Source organism: Ceratina calcarata, unplaced genomic scaffold (assembly GCF_001652005.2).
Source record: "Ceratina calcarata isolate Rehan_Ccalc_2016 unplaced genomic scaffold, ASM165200v1 scaffold78.2, whole genome shotgun sequence".
Classification (NCBI taxonomy): domain Eukaryota; kingdom Metazoa; phylum Arthropoda; class Insecta; order Hymenoptera; family Apidae; genus Ceratina; species Ceratina calcarata.
The window spans coordinates 954,778-966,307 of NW_017179105.1; the positions used below are offsets into that span (position 1 = coordinate 954,778).

An 11,530-nucleotide genomic window follows, 5' to 3' on the forward strand; every position below is an offset into this window, starting at 1 on the left:
CAATGTTCTTCCGACGTCTGATTTCTTTTTAAAAAATGCGTTTCTAAAGTGCATAAACTTTTGGGATTGACTGTATAGCCAATACATCCTTAATTGTATAAATCATTAGGGTGCAATTATAAGAATGCATTATTTATTAAAAAAGAAGAGAGGAAACCTTGGAACAATCGATGAAGCATTTCGGTTCATTTATTTACCCATTAATTGAATCGGCGGACGGGGACGTAATTTGCATCGCGGTTTCTTCCCCATTACGCGAATTGTCATGAACCTATGAAAATTCATCTCGCGAAAATCTTGTTACGAGCGAGCGGCGAATTCGGATCGCACCAGTCGATAACTTTATACGTATGTATGTAGATTTTGACTTCGTCCTCTGCTATCCTCCTTTCTACACCTTTTCTACTTTCACGTTTAAAATGCAGCGAGATGCATCGACTTTCGGCTCGAGAAAACACGCCTCGAACCGTTCCTCCTCGGAGCAGGCACGAACTACTGGGTGGGATTATGTACAGCCTGTTTTCTTTAACTCGAACACCGTAATAACCTCGTCACTCCCCTCGATACGACGTGGCGGAATGAATAAAAAATATTATGGTAATCCGTGGAAACCTCTCACTTGAAACCGTCTTAAAGATTCTAGAATTCAGATTCCCGCGTGTACGTACATAAAAATAAGATTCGCATCAGGAAGTAACATAAACCTGGTAGGAAATATTCGATTTTACTTATACAGATTGGGCCAATAAAAAGTACTATGTACAATACTTTCTCGTTTAATGATTTGATCAAACGTTGTTCGACGTTCTATACGAATTCATTTGACAAATTAAAATGTACGTTTATCAAGCTTTATAAATCCATGATTAGGGGAGAATTTTTCTTACTGACTCACCTTGTATATTTTTAGAGGATCACTCAAAGCTCGTGGTAAACATGTTGAATTAATGAGCAAAGGGGATAACGACCGAATTCTTTTATCATATATTAAACAACAATCAGCTCGTTAGGTTCTAGTTGCCTCGATAATACTCGAATCGCAGGAGTGAAGTCGTTGTGAGAATAGAGGCGCAGAGTGATGTAGAAAATTCACAGTGGCTACGAAAGTTCGCGCGTCGCCGTTCTGTCGCGACAGCTCAAAACGATCCTCCTTTCTGTTTTGTATTCTCGCATTTGGCATCCATAAGTGTTCATTTCTCTTGCGCATTTGATGCATTTAGACCAAGAAACGTTCGCTTGAAAAATTACTTTAATACCGATCATTGTATTAATGTTATAATAATGGGTTTAAAGAAATGTTCACAGTACTTGAATTTGTTTGAGTATTTCTTTAATTAAAATCATCGGAATTGAAATGGAGATAGTTGTACGGAAACGTTTGGTCGTTTTCGAGAGTCCGTCCCCTCGATATGCAAGAATCGTTTAATAGAATTCGACCCAGAAACTTCACTAATTAACTCTTCAGTTCCCGGTTTCTTCGTGTTCGAGAGATTCCTTTCGAGTCCCAATAGTCTCATTAAGAGTCGTCAAAAGAACTCGCAGTTGATTCATCTGGCTAATTATAAGCGCGATCCTTTTCCTTCGTCGAGAAATATTTATAAAAACAATTTTACCGGCTCTGTATTATTCATCCCGAGTTCTATATTTCAATCAATCGATAAACTCTTCCCGGGCAACATACATATCAGCGCGTGCTTGCATTATTCAACCAAGGTTTTTAATCGTTATTCGGGTTCTTCGAGGAAACATTCGAAAACGTGGATCCAATAAAGATACCTTATCAGATAACAGTTTTATCAGGCGTGATATCGCATTTACTCGGCTGCGTTACTCGAATCGATGCGCAATTTATCATCGCGAATCATTTCTGGTTCATTTATGTTTTGCAGAATTGTGATACGATTTCAGTTCTCGGCGATCGGAAATTCTATATTACGTAATTACGGGAAAATTCCGGTTTGCGACATAAAGGGATTCGCGTATCGGAAGACGTTCCGCGAAAAAGTGGTTCGTTATCGGAAAATCAACGTCGATACCAAACAAGATACCTTTTTGCGTTTCGCTTTTATCTCGTTTTCGCAAGAACTTCCCCGCCGGGTCAGTGGACCCGCTAATAACATGTACGAGCTCGAACAATATCCATTAGCGTGAAACAAAACAACTTCTTCCGCCGTAGAGAATTTGCAGCGGCGAGAGAGCACACATGCAAAAATCTCTCGGCTAATCAATTTCTACTCTCTTCGTTTTATCGGCTGTATTGGAACGACGGTAATTTTTGAAATAAGTTGTTTACGAGATTAAGACGCAGTGGCATTTATTAGCGGTCAGGGTTCGCGTCCGCTTCTACGAGGAAGCCGTTGTTTATAGAGACCGACGGAGTCGCTCGCAGCCACCGGAATCCTGATTAATGTTACACCTTGCATTTTCCTTCATTCAGGGGTACCATGTAGATACACACTCAGAGCAATTTCATCCATCGCGTTGTCGCAATTTCGTGACCCGGTTTAAGTATTTCCCCAACCTTGACCTTGACTAATCAGCGAGGGACGCAGAATTGCCAATGTCGAGTGGCTCGGTCCATATCCCAAATTGCTTCTGAAAAGCAGGATTTCGCCCTCGATTTCAACATTCCAACTTTACTACGACCCGCGGTGGTCCTCGTAATCGTTTACGATCACGATTATTGTCGAGGTGTGTTCAGGTAACTCGTTTCACAATTATTAAGACTAAAGTCAGTTGAAATAATTGATTATTCTTATTATCTCACTCTGTGCATTTAACAATTTGTCGTAAGACTCGTAACAGCGATACAGAACGGTGACACAAGTGGACTTTAGGAGGGCTCGGGCAGTTAACGAAACCGGAACCGAGTGTGATTTCCGGTCGTTCTTGTCGCTGGAGGCCTCTCGCCTGATTGGGCCGACGGGCTCGTAAATGAGCTATCAGAGTTTACGTTCTAATGAAAACGAAGCGCAACGTGCGCCGAATGCATTTCTGGGGCTGGAATCAGTCCGGGTGGCGAGCGACGCGGCGTGCGCGACATACCAAAACCGGAAATCGATGCGACGCCGACGCGTTGAATTTGCGAAACACGCGCAATTGTCCGGCAGATCCGCACGTTAAAAAGTTTACCGCGGCCCGATGCACACGCGCCCGGAAATGTACTCGTACTCGTTTAAACGGCGTTAAACGATGAATCGCGTCGGCCTTTGAACATTATTTCCAACACCCATCGCGACCCAGGCTGTACATACGTGTCAGTATAGCGTAATATGTAATATGTATAACGCGGCGTACGATGGTCGGGTACGTTGCTATCTTCCGAGAAAGTAAATAAGAGTCTGATAAAAGTTGTAAGGACCTGGGAGACATTAATAGATCGATCGATGAGTCGATAAGCAAACAGTTCTATCGAGCTTGATAAAATATCTCTTTGAGTTCCGAGTATATGGGAACGTCACGGTAAGTCGTTAAGTGGGGAAAAAGGCCAACTAATAGCTTGAACAAACTGATGAGCGAGTCTAGAGGGGTAAGAAATCTCGTTATTTTTCGAATCCCGAGACGTCACCGTTAGACAAGAAGAGCCACCGTTCATTTGACGTCATTGACTGTGGACCACGTACTTTCTCATTTTTATAGCCTACAGGCTCCGCGACGAACAATTTTTTTCAATCGATTTTCTATAGTGACGCATGACGATAATTACGTAGTCACTTTGCATTTTCTCATATTTTTATAATATGAACGAAGGAATAGACTCGTGTATTATACGAACATCTTGAACAGGAAATAGCGAAACGAAAGAATAGAATTCGATTTTTATGATCGCTTCAATAGCTCGTTTGGGGTTGGATCTTGTCGCGAACGGTTAATTCGTCGCAGCTGCAACCACTGCGTCTCTCGCGGTCGGACGACGTCACGTTCTGACGTCAGGATGGCAACATGTGGCGTTGTACGCGAATGCGGAGGAGCCCGCGAAGGCTGAACGACAAAGGGGATGGGTGAGAGAGCTAGTCGCAAAGCGTTGCCGTGGGTGGCTCGATTTATAGCTGGCCTCTAGCGAACACAAGGAGGGCGGGCATCCAATGGTATCGCGGCTGCTTACTCCCCTTGGTCGGTCCTTCGCTGTTTTGGGGATTCCGCAGAGACGTCGCGGCGCCGAGTGTCTCGACGTCGTCGTCGCGTCGAGGCGAAACCTTGGTCACCGCGTCTCCCTCTGCCGAATTCACGCCACGCTCTAGTTTCTCGTAGGCAGTCAAACAAATAGTTGTGCATAGCAGTTCGACGAGAGAATTAACGTTCATAAGCAAAATAAAAAATTCAACCTCTTAGGCACTATGCGCCATTATAGTGGCTTTCGCGAATGTCACCTCTCTGTACGACGCGCCACTATGGTGGCTTTCGCGAATGTAATCTTTCTGAACGACGCGCCACTATAGTGGCTTTCGCGGTGTTTTAAGACGTACCATACTGAATTGTATTATTAATTATCAGAATAAGTTATTAAAGTTAAAATGCGTGTATCATATCTTTAAGAAAAATTATAATTTAATTATCAAACACGTCATTCCAATGTACTCGTGTAAAAAATAGCATTATCCGTCACACATTGCAATGCCGTATCATTTACACGTAATTCGCGTTGAACTCTGCCGTACAGAAAAACAGCCCCGCGCAAAATTCAGCCGTGCCTAAGAGATTAAGAATGATGAAAGATTTTATTTATCATTTATTTCACCTTTGGTATTTTGTAAAATTTTACACGTCAGATGCATCGTTTGAATTTTTTAATAAATGCATGATATCCGCAGTCTGTGGTGTAATAAATTTCTAGTGACGAGATACGTCGAATAAATCTAGCTTTAATGCAGATACTGAGCGAACACATTGTGTACAGCTTACGTAGCTCGTAAAGCGCATCTATCGGGCCGGTAATCGCGTATTCGGCGAACAGAGGATGTTACATGGATGCAGATGTTTAATAGTCGATGTCATAGGGCTTGCTCGGTTAATTTTCTACCGCAGACCGATTATTCCGCTGACACGTGTTGCGCCTTTACGTTTCCGTTGCCATGTCTATCATCGTATTTAAAGGTGTTTATAATTCAAGGTTTAACCATCGGAACCGTGGAACGGTCCAAGTATTCGGTGACCTAGAAAAATTCTTCTCCGAGATAATCGCAAAGAAAGAGGAAGGTTGCCCAGGGACGGTCCGAGTGAAATGCAAATTCGACTTTTCACGCGATAACAAAGAGGTCGTTAACAGAAACCCGATCTACCTCGCCCGCCTTTTTCTTATTCTTTCCTCGCCTCTCTCGGGTCATTTGCGATCCGCCAGATCGTAATTTACTTGAATGCACGGCTTTGCACCGTAATTTACCCGCGCCAATCCATTTTTTCATATTCTCTCATTGGTTGCGACCACGGATCGCCGTTCAACGTTTTGGAAAATTAGACGTGATAATAAAATAAATTATTGTTAATGTACGGGTACTATTTTACTCGTTCGTCGGTGCAGCTGGACAATTAAATGGTGAAAAGAGTAGACGAATGTGGAACATGAAATGAACTGATATAAACTGTACTACCGAACGTAGGGTTTTATAGTCATTCATAAAACACTAAACGCAGTCACGGTCCACATCGTCCATTTATCTATGTACCGCGCGGAAGCTCATTGCAATTCCACGTACGAACCGGTATGGCGTACAGTGGCATTGAAGTTGTATAAACGTTGTCGTCGCGTGAACGCGAGCTCTCGCAGTCCGTGCGCTTAAAATCTGTGCGAGATCGCGCGCACACGGATTTATTTAATTTACAGGGAACGTGGATACGTTGAATTCCGTTGCGAATAGCTGAGCGACCGCTGCATAGCTACGCATTAAATCCGGATATTTTGCTGAATTATCAAGGTTGCCAGTGTTCCGTTGTCCGTTCGACCTGCGGAAGACGATCTCGTGCGAACGTAAGATAATTGCGCGAAACATTGTCGACAGATACTTCGTGATATACGATGTAACTTATCAAAGTTTGTCCAGTTAAGTTAACTTATCTATCATACGCTGTCTGCCACGCAGCCGATAGTTCTTGGCACAAAACAAACTCGCATTTACTCGATTAACAAGTAAATTCATTAGTAGATTGCAGAATGAAATGCGAAATCAAACGTTTATAGTATCAATTTAAAAGGAAATTTATTTCATCGTATAAACATTGTGATATATAATTAACTTTTCATACTCAATCTTTCGATAAATATATAAAATATACAGTCTGTTCATTATTTATACATTGTATATTATTCATACGTGTATATTGTAAAGACTGCTAATTGAACCGAAACGTTTTAAAGGAAGCGGTAAAAAGAATATGAAGAAGTTTAACCAATTGATACTGTCCTCTGCTCGACACTTTTGACAATCCTTGGTGTCACGCGAGATTGACGATTCAATCCCCGAAAAATACGTTTCCACGGGCTACTGTATATACGCGGATACACAGAGGAGAGCGCACGTAGGAAACCGGCGTCACCGGTGAATTATTCATCGTGGAAGCTACATTTTCGTCCCGGCTTTGGTAAGGGTAGCGACGCGTCACGCGGATGAAAAATTTTCGAATCGTGGGTTTTCGGTTGGCTTCCTGTCCCGAATTAATCTCTGCTCCCATAGTAATGTCCCCTTTGTACGAACCCTTAACTCCGTTTCTTACTGTTAGACACAGCACGCGCGTGTCCGCAAGCTCACTGAATTTTCGTTTCGCCAAACTCCCGGAAATTCAAACTATCCACGTTTCATAATTGTTAGTTGGCGAACAATTCGCGCATTTTTGTTTCTGGTTGTCAACCTTCAAACACGTTATGTCGATATATTTTACCAATTACCGGAGCCCGTTCTCAGTGTACAAATTCATTTTCATTTTGTACTGCGACTCGCCGCGTTCGATTTCTCGTTAGAAGATTCCATTTCGCTCCTGTCGCCCAGCTCTCAGTATCTACCCTCTCGGCATTCTCTTCCAGATGCTCACCGTTCCTCGACGTACCATCAGCATGTCTAATATCTGAGTATGAAAAACGCGGACCACCTCCCTTGAGTAACCGACGTTCAAGAATGTCTTTATTTTAAAAAGATTTGTAATTAATAATCAGAGGAGACTGATGAGTTGAAAATTTCCTTAAAATTAATGATGCATTTCCACGGTCTAAATAAAAAGACTGCATCCGCAGAGTAAAACCTGCATGTAATATTCACAAACGTCAAAGAGGGGTAGATATTCTATTTAAAGAGTAAAATAAATTATTTCGCACGAAAGCCCATGATCTACTTATGATCTCGATTCGCCCGTTTATCATCTCGTTTTTATCAATTCTCAGTTGCTCGTAGATTGCATCGCAGATTGTTTCCCCGCTTTATCTTCTCGGTTGACGAGTAGGAATAAAGTAAAGCGAAAGAAGTAGATATGCAGACTGAGTGCAAAGTTTCCCGTAGGAAGTTGCCAGGGGGAGGAGAAAGCGGAAAAGCCGGTTCTGGAAAACATCCATCCTAAAAGCATCGGTTGAATCGCACCGAGGTATGCGAGGAACTTGTATTTTTCCACTAGGTCAGAGCACAGCCCTAGGAAGGTAAAGTTTTAATTGAACGGCCAAGGAACGTGTGATCCCGATTCGTGAATTTTCCAACCGTTGTAACTGCAAGAATTGCTCGCGCTGTTTAACAAAATATTCTATTCAACATGCAAAAATCGCTCGTCCTTTTGACAAACGATGCCTCGAGATCTCGAGCATTGGTCGCACTTAGGCTTAATTGATCTGTAGCTACACGAATGGTAAATTGAATACGAGTAACATAGATACCGTTGTGTCGACAGAATCGAAGTGGTCCAACGAAACGATCCCGGGCTACCTGATTTAATTGATATCCCTGAATATGTATCCGATTCAATCTCGCCATTAAACGTGCGAGAGGACCCTCCCGGTGCGAGTAGTACGGATCAACGGTACGCGCGACGTCCGCGTTTAATCCGACGTGCAATGCCCGCGTGCAGCCGCTAATGGATTCGAAGTAACCGTTTGGTCTAATTATCGTTGATCGTAGTCACGGCCAGTTGCCGATCTCTGAATCCTGGTGCCAATAGGAAACTAACTATTCATGATTTCCACGGAACGGCCTCCGTGATTACATGGAATGGTCGTGAACCCCGGAAGTGATCCAGAAGCCGGTCTTATTTACAAGTGAATCTCTGACCCGAGCCAGAGCTTTTCAACCGGCCTACCCGCGATTAAAAGAGCAAGTCTCTCTGATACTTTTTTAAAATGGCCTGGCTTTTCATCCGTCCTACTACTTTCGAGAGAGCACGATCGATTCGTTATTAATAACCATTCGCCACCGGTCACATCGAGGCTGTTCAGTTTTCGACCTCGAGGAGCCGATCTACCTTGCCCTGCACACCGTCCGCCGGAGAGAGTAAGCCCGGAGACTATCGATTTTGCATTTACCCACCGGCAAAGCAGCCATGAAGCGTGATAGTCGCACGTGCGATTGCTACACGTAGAACTCCGTTGTCCCCGTATCAGTAACTATTGCCCTTCCTTAGTTCACCGAAACACGGTGACGTCTGTTCCGTGACACGCGACTTACGCGGGGCACGACCGGTTTAGGAACATCGACAATTACTTTCCCCGACTGTTGTTTCAGAACGCTCAATCGTAGCACTACGAATTATTCGTAATCATTATACGGAGACGCGCTGGGACAATTAATTGGGAAACAGTCGCAAACAAATGGTACGAGTATGAATCGTCTTGAACCAATTATATTCTTAATCGTTGCATTGCGGCGCGCCATTTTCGGCGTCGTTTATCACGAGGGACGTTCAATTCGCGCCAGTTTCGTGGTTTCCATACTCTTTTCGAACACATGCGCGCACCGGCAGCGGCGGCCTCGGGGGAAAATGTACGCGTCCACTTTGTCAGGGAAAGTGTAATAAGTGAACTGGAGAGGAAGAGTTATTCACAAGCGCACGTACCCACCGTGTATCACTAATTCTATTTACATAACGTTCCTTATGTAACGCGAATTAATAGCACGGTCCTAATTGTCTCGGCAAATGCGAGTCCCGGGTAAACCTCTCTTTACTGCGAGTGCAATTAAAATTAACCCAAATTCTCTGTTGGCGGTCGATGTCGAAAAATAATAAACCCGGAGACCAAATCCCTGATTTCAAATTAAGATATCGCTATCCTATCGTTTCATTAATTCGTAGTCTGCGTCTGCCTAATACCAACATACATCTAAACTGATACGATCATTTGATATTCGAGAATCGTTTCGAACTCAGTTTGCATCTGATCACTTCTATTTCGTAAAAACGTGGTTTGCATAATTTTCACTTTGGGACAATTGAATCGGTATTAGTCCATATTGACTATGACTATACCGTTACTCTGCGGAACGGGTACGTCCGGCTTAGCGCAGTTGCTTCGATCGGTAGATTAGGAAAATGAGTTCGTATGAAATTTCCTTCGATTGAAAAGTTCCGTGCGACGAAATTGCGAAACGCGTTAGATGCAATTATTTATCGAATCGCGATTCCTGACAGGGACGAGGGAAATCCCAGGTTTATAAAGCCGTCGTTAAGTCGGGGACGTATTTAAGGTGGGAAATTTTTCTTAGCTCTTTCCCAGTGTCTTCGCGGATGAAACGAGAAAAGGGGCTGCACCGGGAAAGCTCTCTTCGGCGGAGCTCATTTCGTGGGAATGAATAAAAGTAATTTGCTAAAGAGCTCCGGTTTTATCCATCCGCAACCTTGGAGTCTCGATTCCGCCCCACTGTATCGTGAAAAACACCGTTTACGTGTCTCACCGTGCACGTACACCGCCTAGAGGCACACACGTAGCCTCCGCGACGTTCTTATCTTCGTATCCGTTCGCAGGACCCCGGCGAATCCCTGTTTAAAGTCGATTCACGATCCCGCGAGTATTTCTGTCCCTCTCGTCTGTGCTCGGTTGAAAATTATGCCCCCGCCCGTGGGCTCTCTTGTCCCGGGCTGAACGGGCACCCTGGGAAGTATTTCAATTCTTCCTCGAATGCCCGCTCGGTCGAGAAACGGGAGGAACGCGAGCCGTTCGGGGATCGCAAAGTGGAACCTTTGATACGTTATACAAGGCAGATCGATAAGCTTCTTGCCCGGTTCGTTGTTTAACGCGAACTAATTAGTGGCGATGGGCCAATGAGGAACCCGAGGGGAAAAGCTTGCGGCTTTATTTAATCACAATCTATTCTCGATCGTACCTTTTACCTTTGTTTGTGCCACGGTTACCAGTAAGAGATACTGACAATAATCGAATTAGACGATTCTACCTGACTCAGTTCGATTTAAAGTATCCCGAGTTATTCTCGTCTCTATCCTGTAGCGTTAAATCGACAGCTCTGATAGCCACGATTAATAGGAAAAGTTGAAGAAGAAGACCCTGCCTGATCAAATACCATCTAATCCCTGGGATCCTCTCTATTACACTGGATCAGCTCTTAACGAATAGGCGGATTATCGCGCCGCACTCTTCGAGAGAGAAATCATCTTTGATGGAGACTCACCGTTACGCGTAATGACAAGTTCATTAATCGGGCCTTCGTTACGGCAGCTAATAAAGCGAGGGTGAGCTAATAAGCTGCCTATCTGGTTACGGCATCCTCGTCACGATTGTTGCCGTTAAAGAAACGCAGTTACCCGGCGATAAACCGCTTTGGATAAAAGTTACGTTAACTGCAACGCAAATTACGTAAATTTTTGTTTACGCCGATTGTTCTTGTCTCTTTTTTCTCAACCTTTCATTGATTATTCGAATGGGGATTTTGAAAAATGATTGTCGATCCATTTGCATCATGCACTGCCACGAATGTTATGATAAAAGTGAATGCAATATTTCATGCAATAGTTGGTACAATAATAATTAGTACGGCGATTGATGAACTATATCATTGAGCACGTTGGGGTATTTATCAAAGGAGATACAGAAACTTAAGTGAATGGTCGATTCCCTTCGGTGCCATTCGTCCACGTGGAGTAGATGTTCCATCGATGGCGAATTTCGGCCTCGAATAGCCTGTTAAATTTACTGGAGACGTTTATCAGTTCCCAGGCGAGACACTCTGTACGCGTACACCGTCTCCATAACTTTGCAAATAATTTAGCTCTTGCTTATCAGTGTCGTATTGCAAAACTGTGGACGCGAACTAGGGACAGTATATCAGTTTTCATAGAATCGATAACGGTCTTCGATCCTCGTCGACGCATTCTTTTTTATTAAGAGGTTTCAAAGGAATATCGCGAGTTCCACAGCTGCCACCGTTTAAGTATCAAAAGATTGCATTCTTTAAGTTTTATTTGTTTCTCTGTACCGCTTTGTCGAGCGTACGTGTCAACACATTCTCAGACAGGATTACACAGTTTTTTCATCACTTTCTTAAACATTCTTGTATATTTTCGATCCTTGTCTGCGCGATTACACCGTTAAAACTTGAACTTTCAAGCACAC

At 43.5% G+C, this 11,530-nt stretch overlaps 1 protein-coding gene across 3 annotated transcripts in view; it reads right to left on the minus strand.

Annotated features, from left to right (window-relative positions):
• The window catches only part of Dop1R2 (dopamine receptor 2), a 60,842-nt gene that overhangs the window by 16,902 nt on the left and 32,410 nt on the right, over positions 1-11,530 (minus strand). The gene's annotated exons all lie outside the window — the stretch shown is intronic.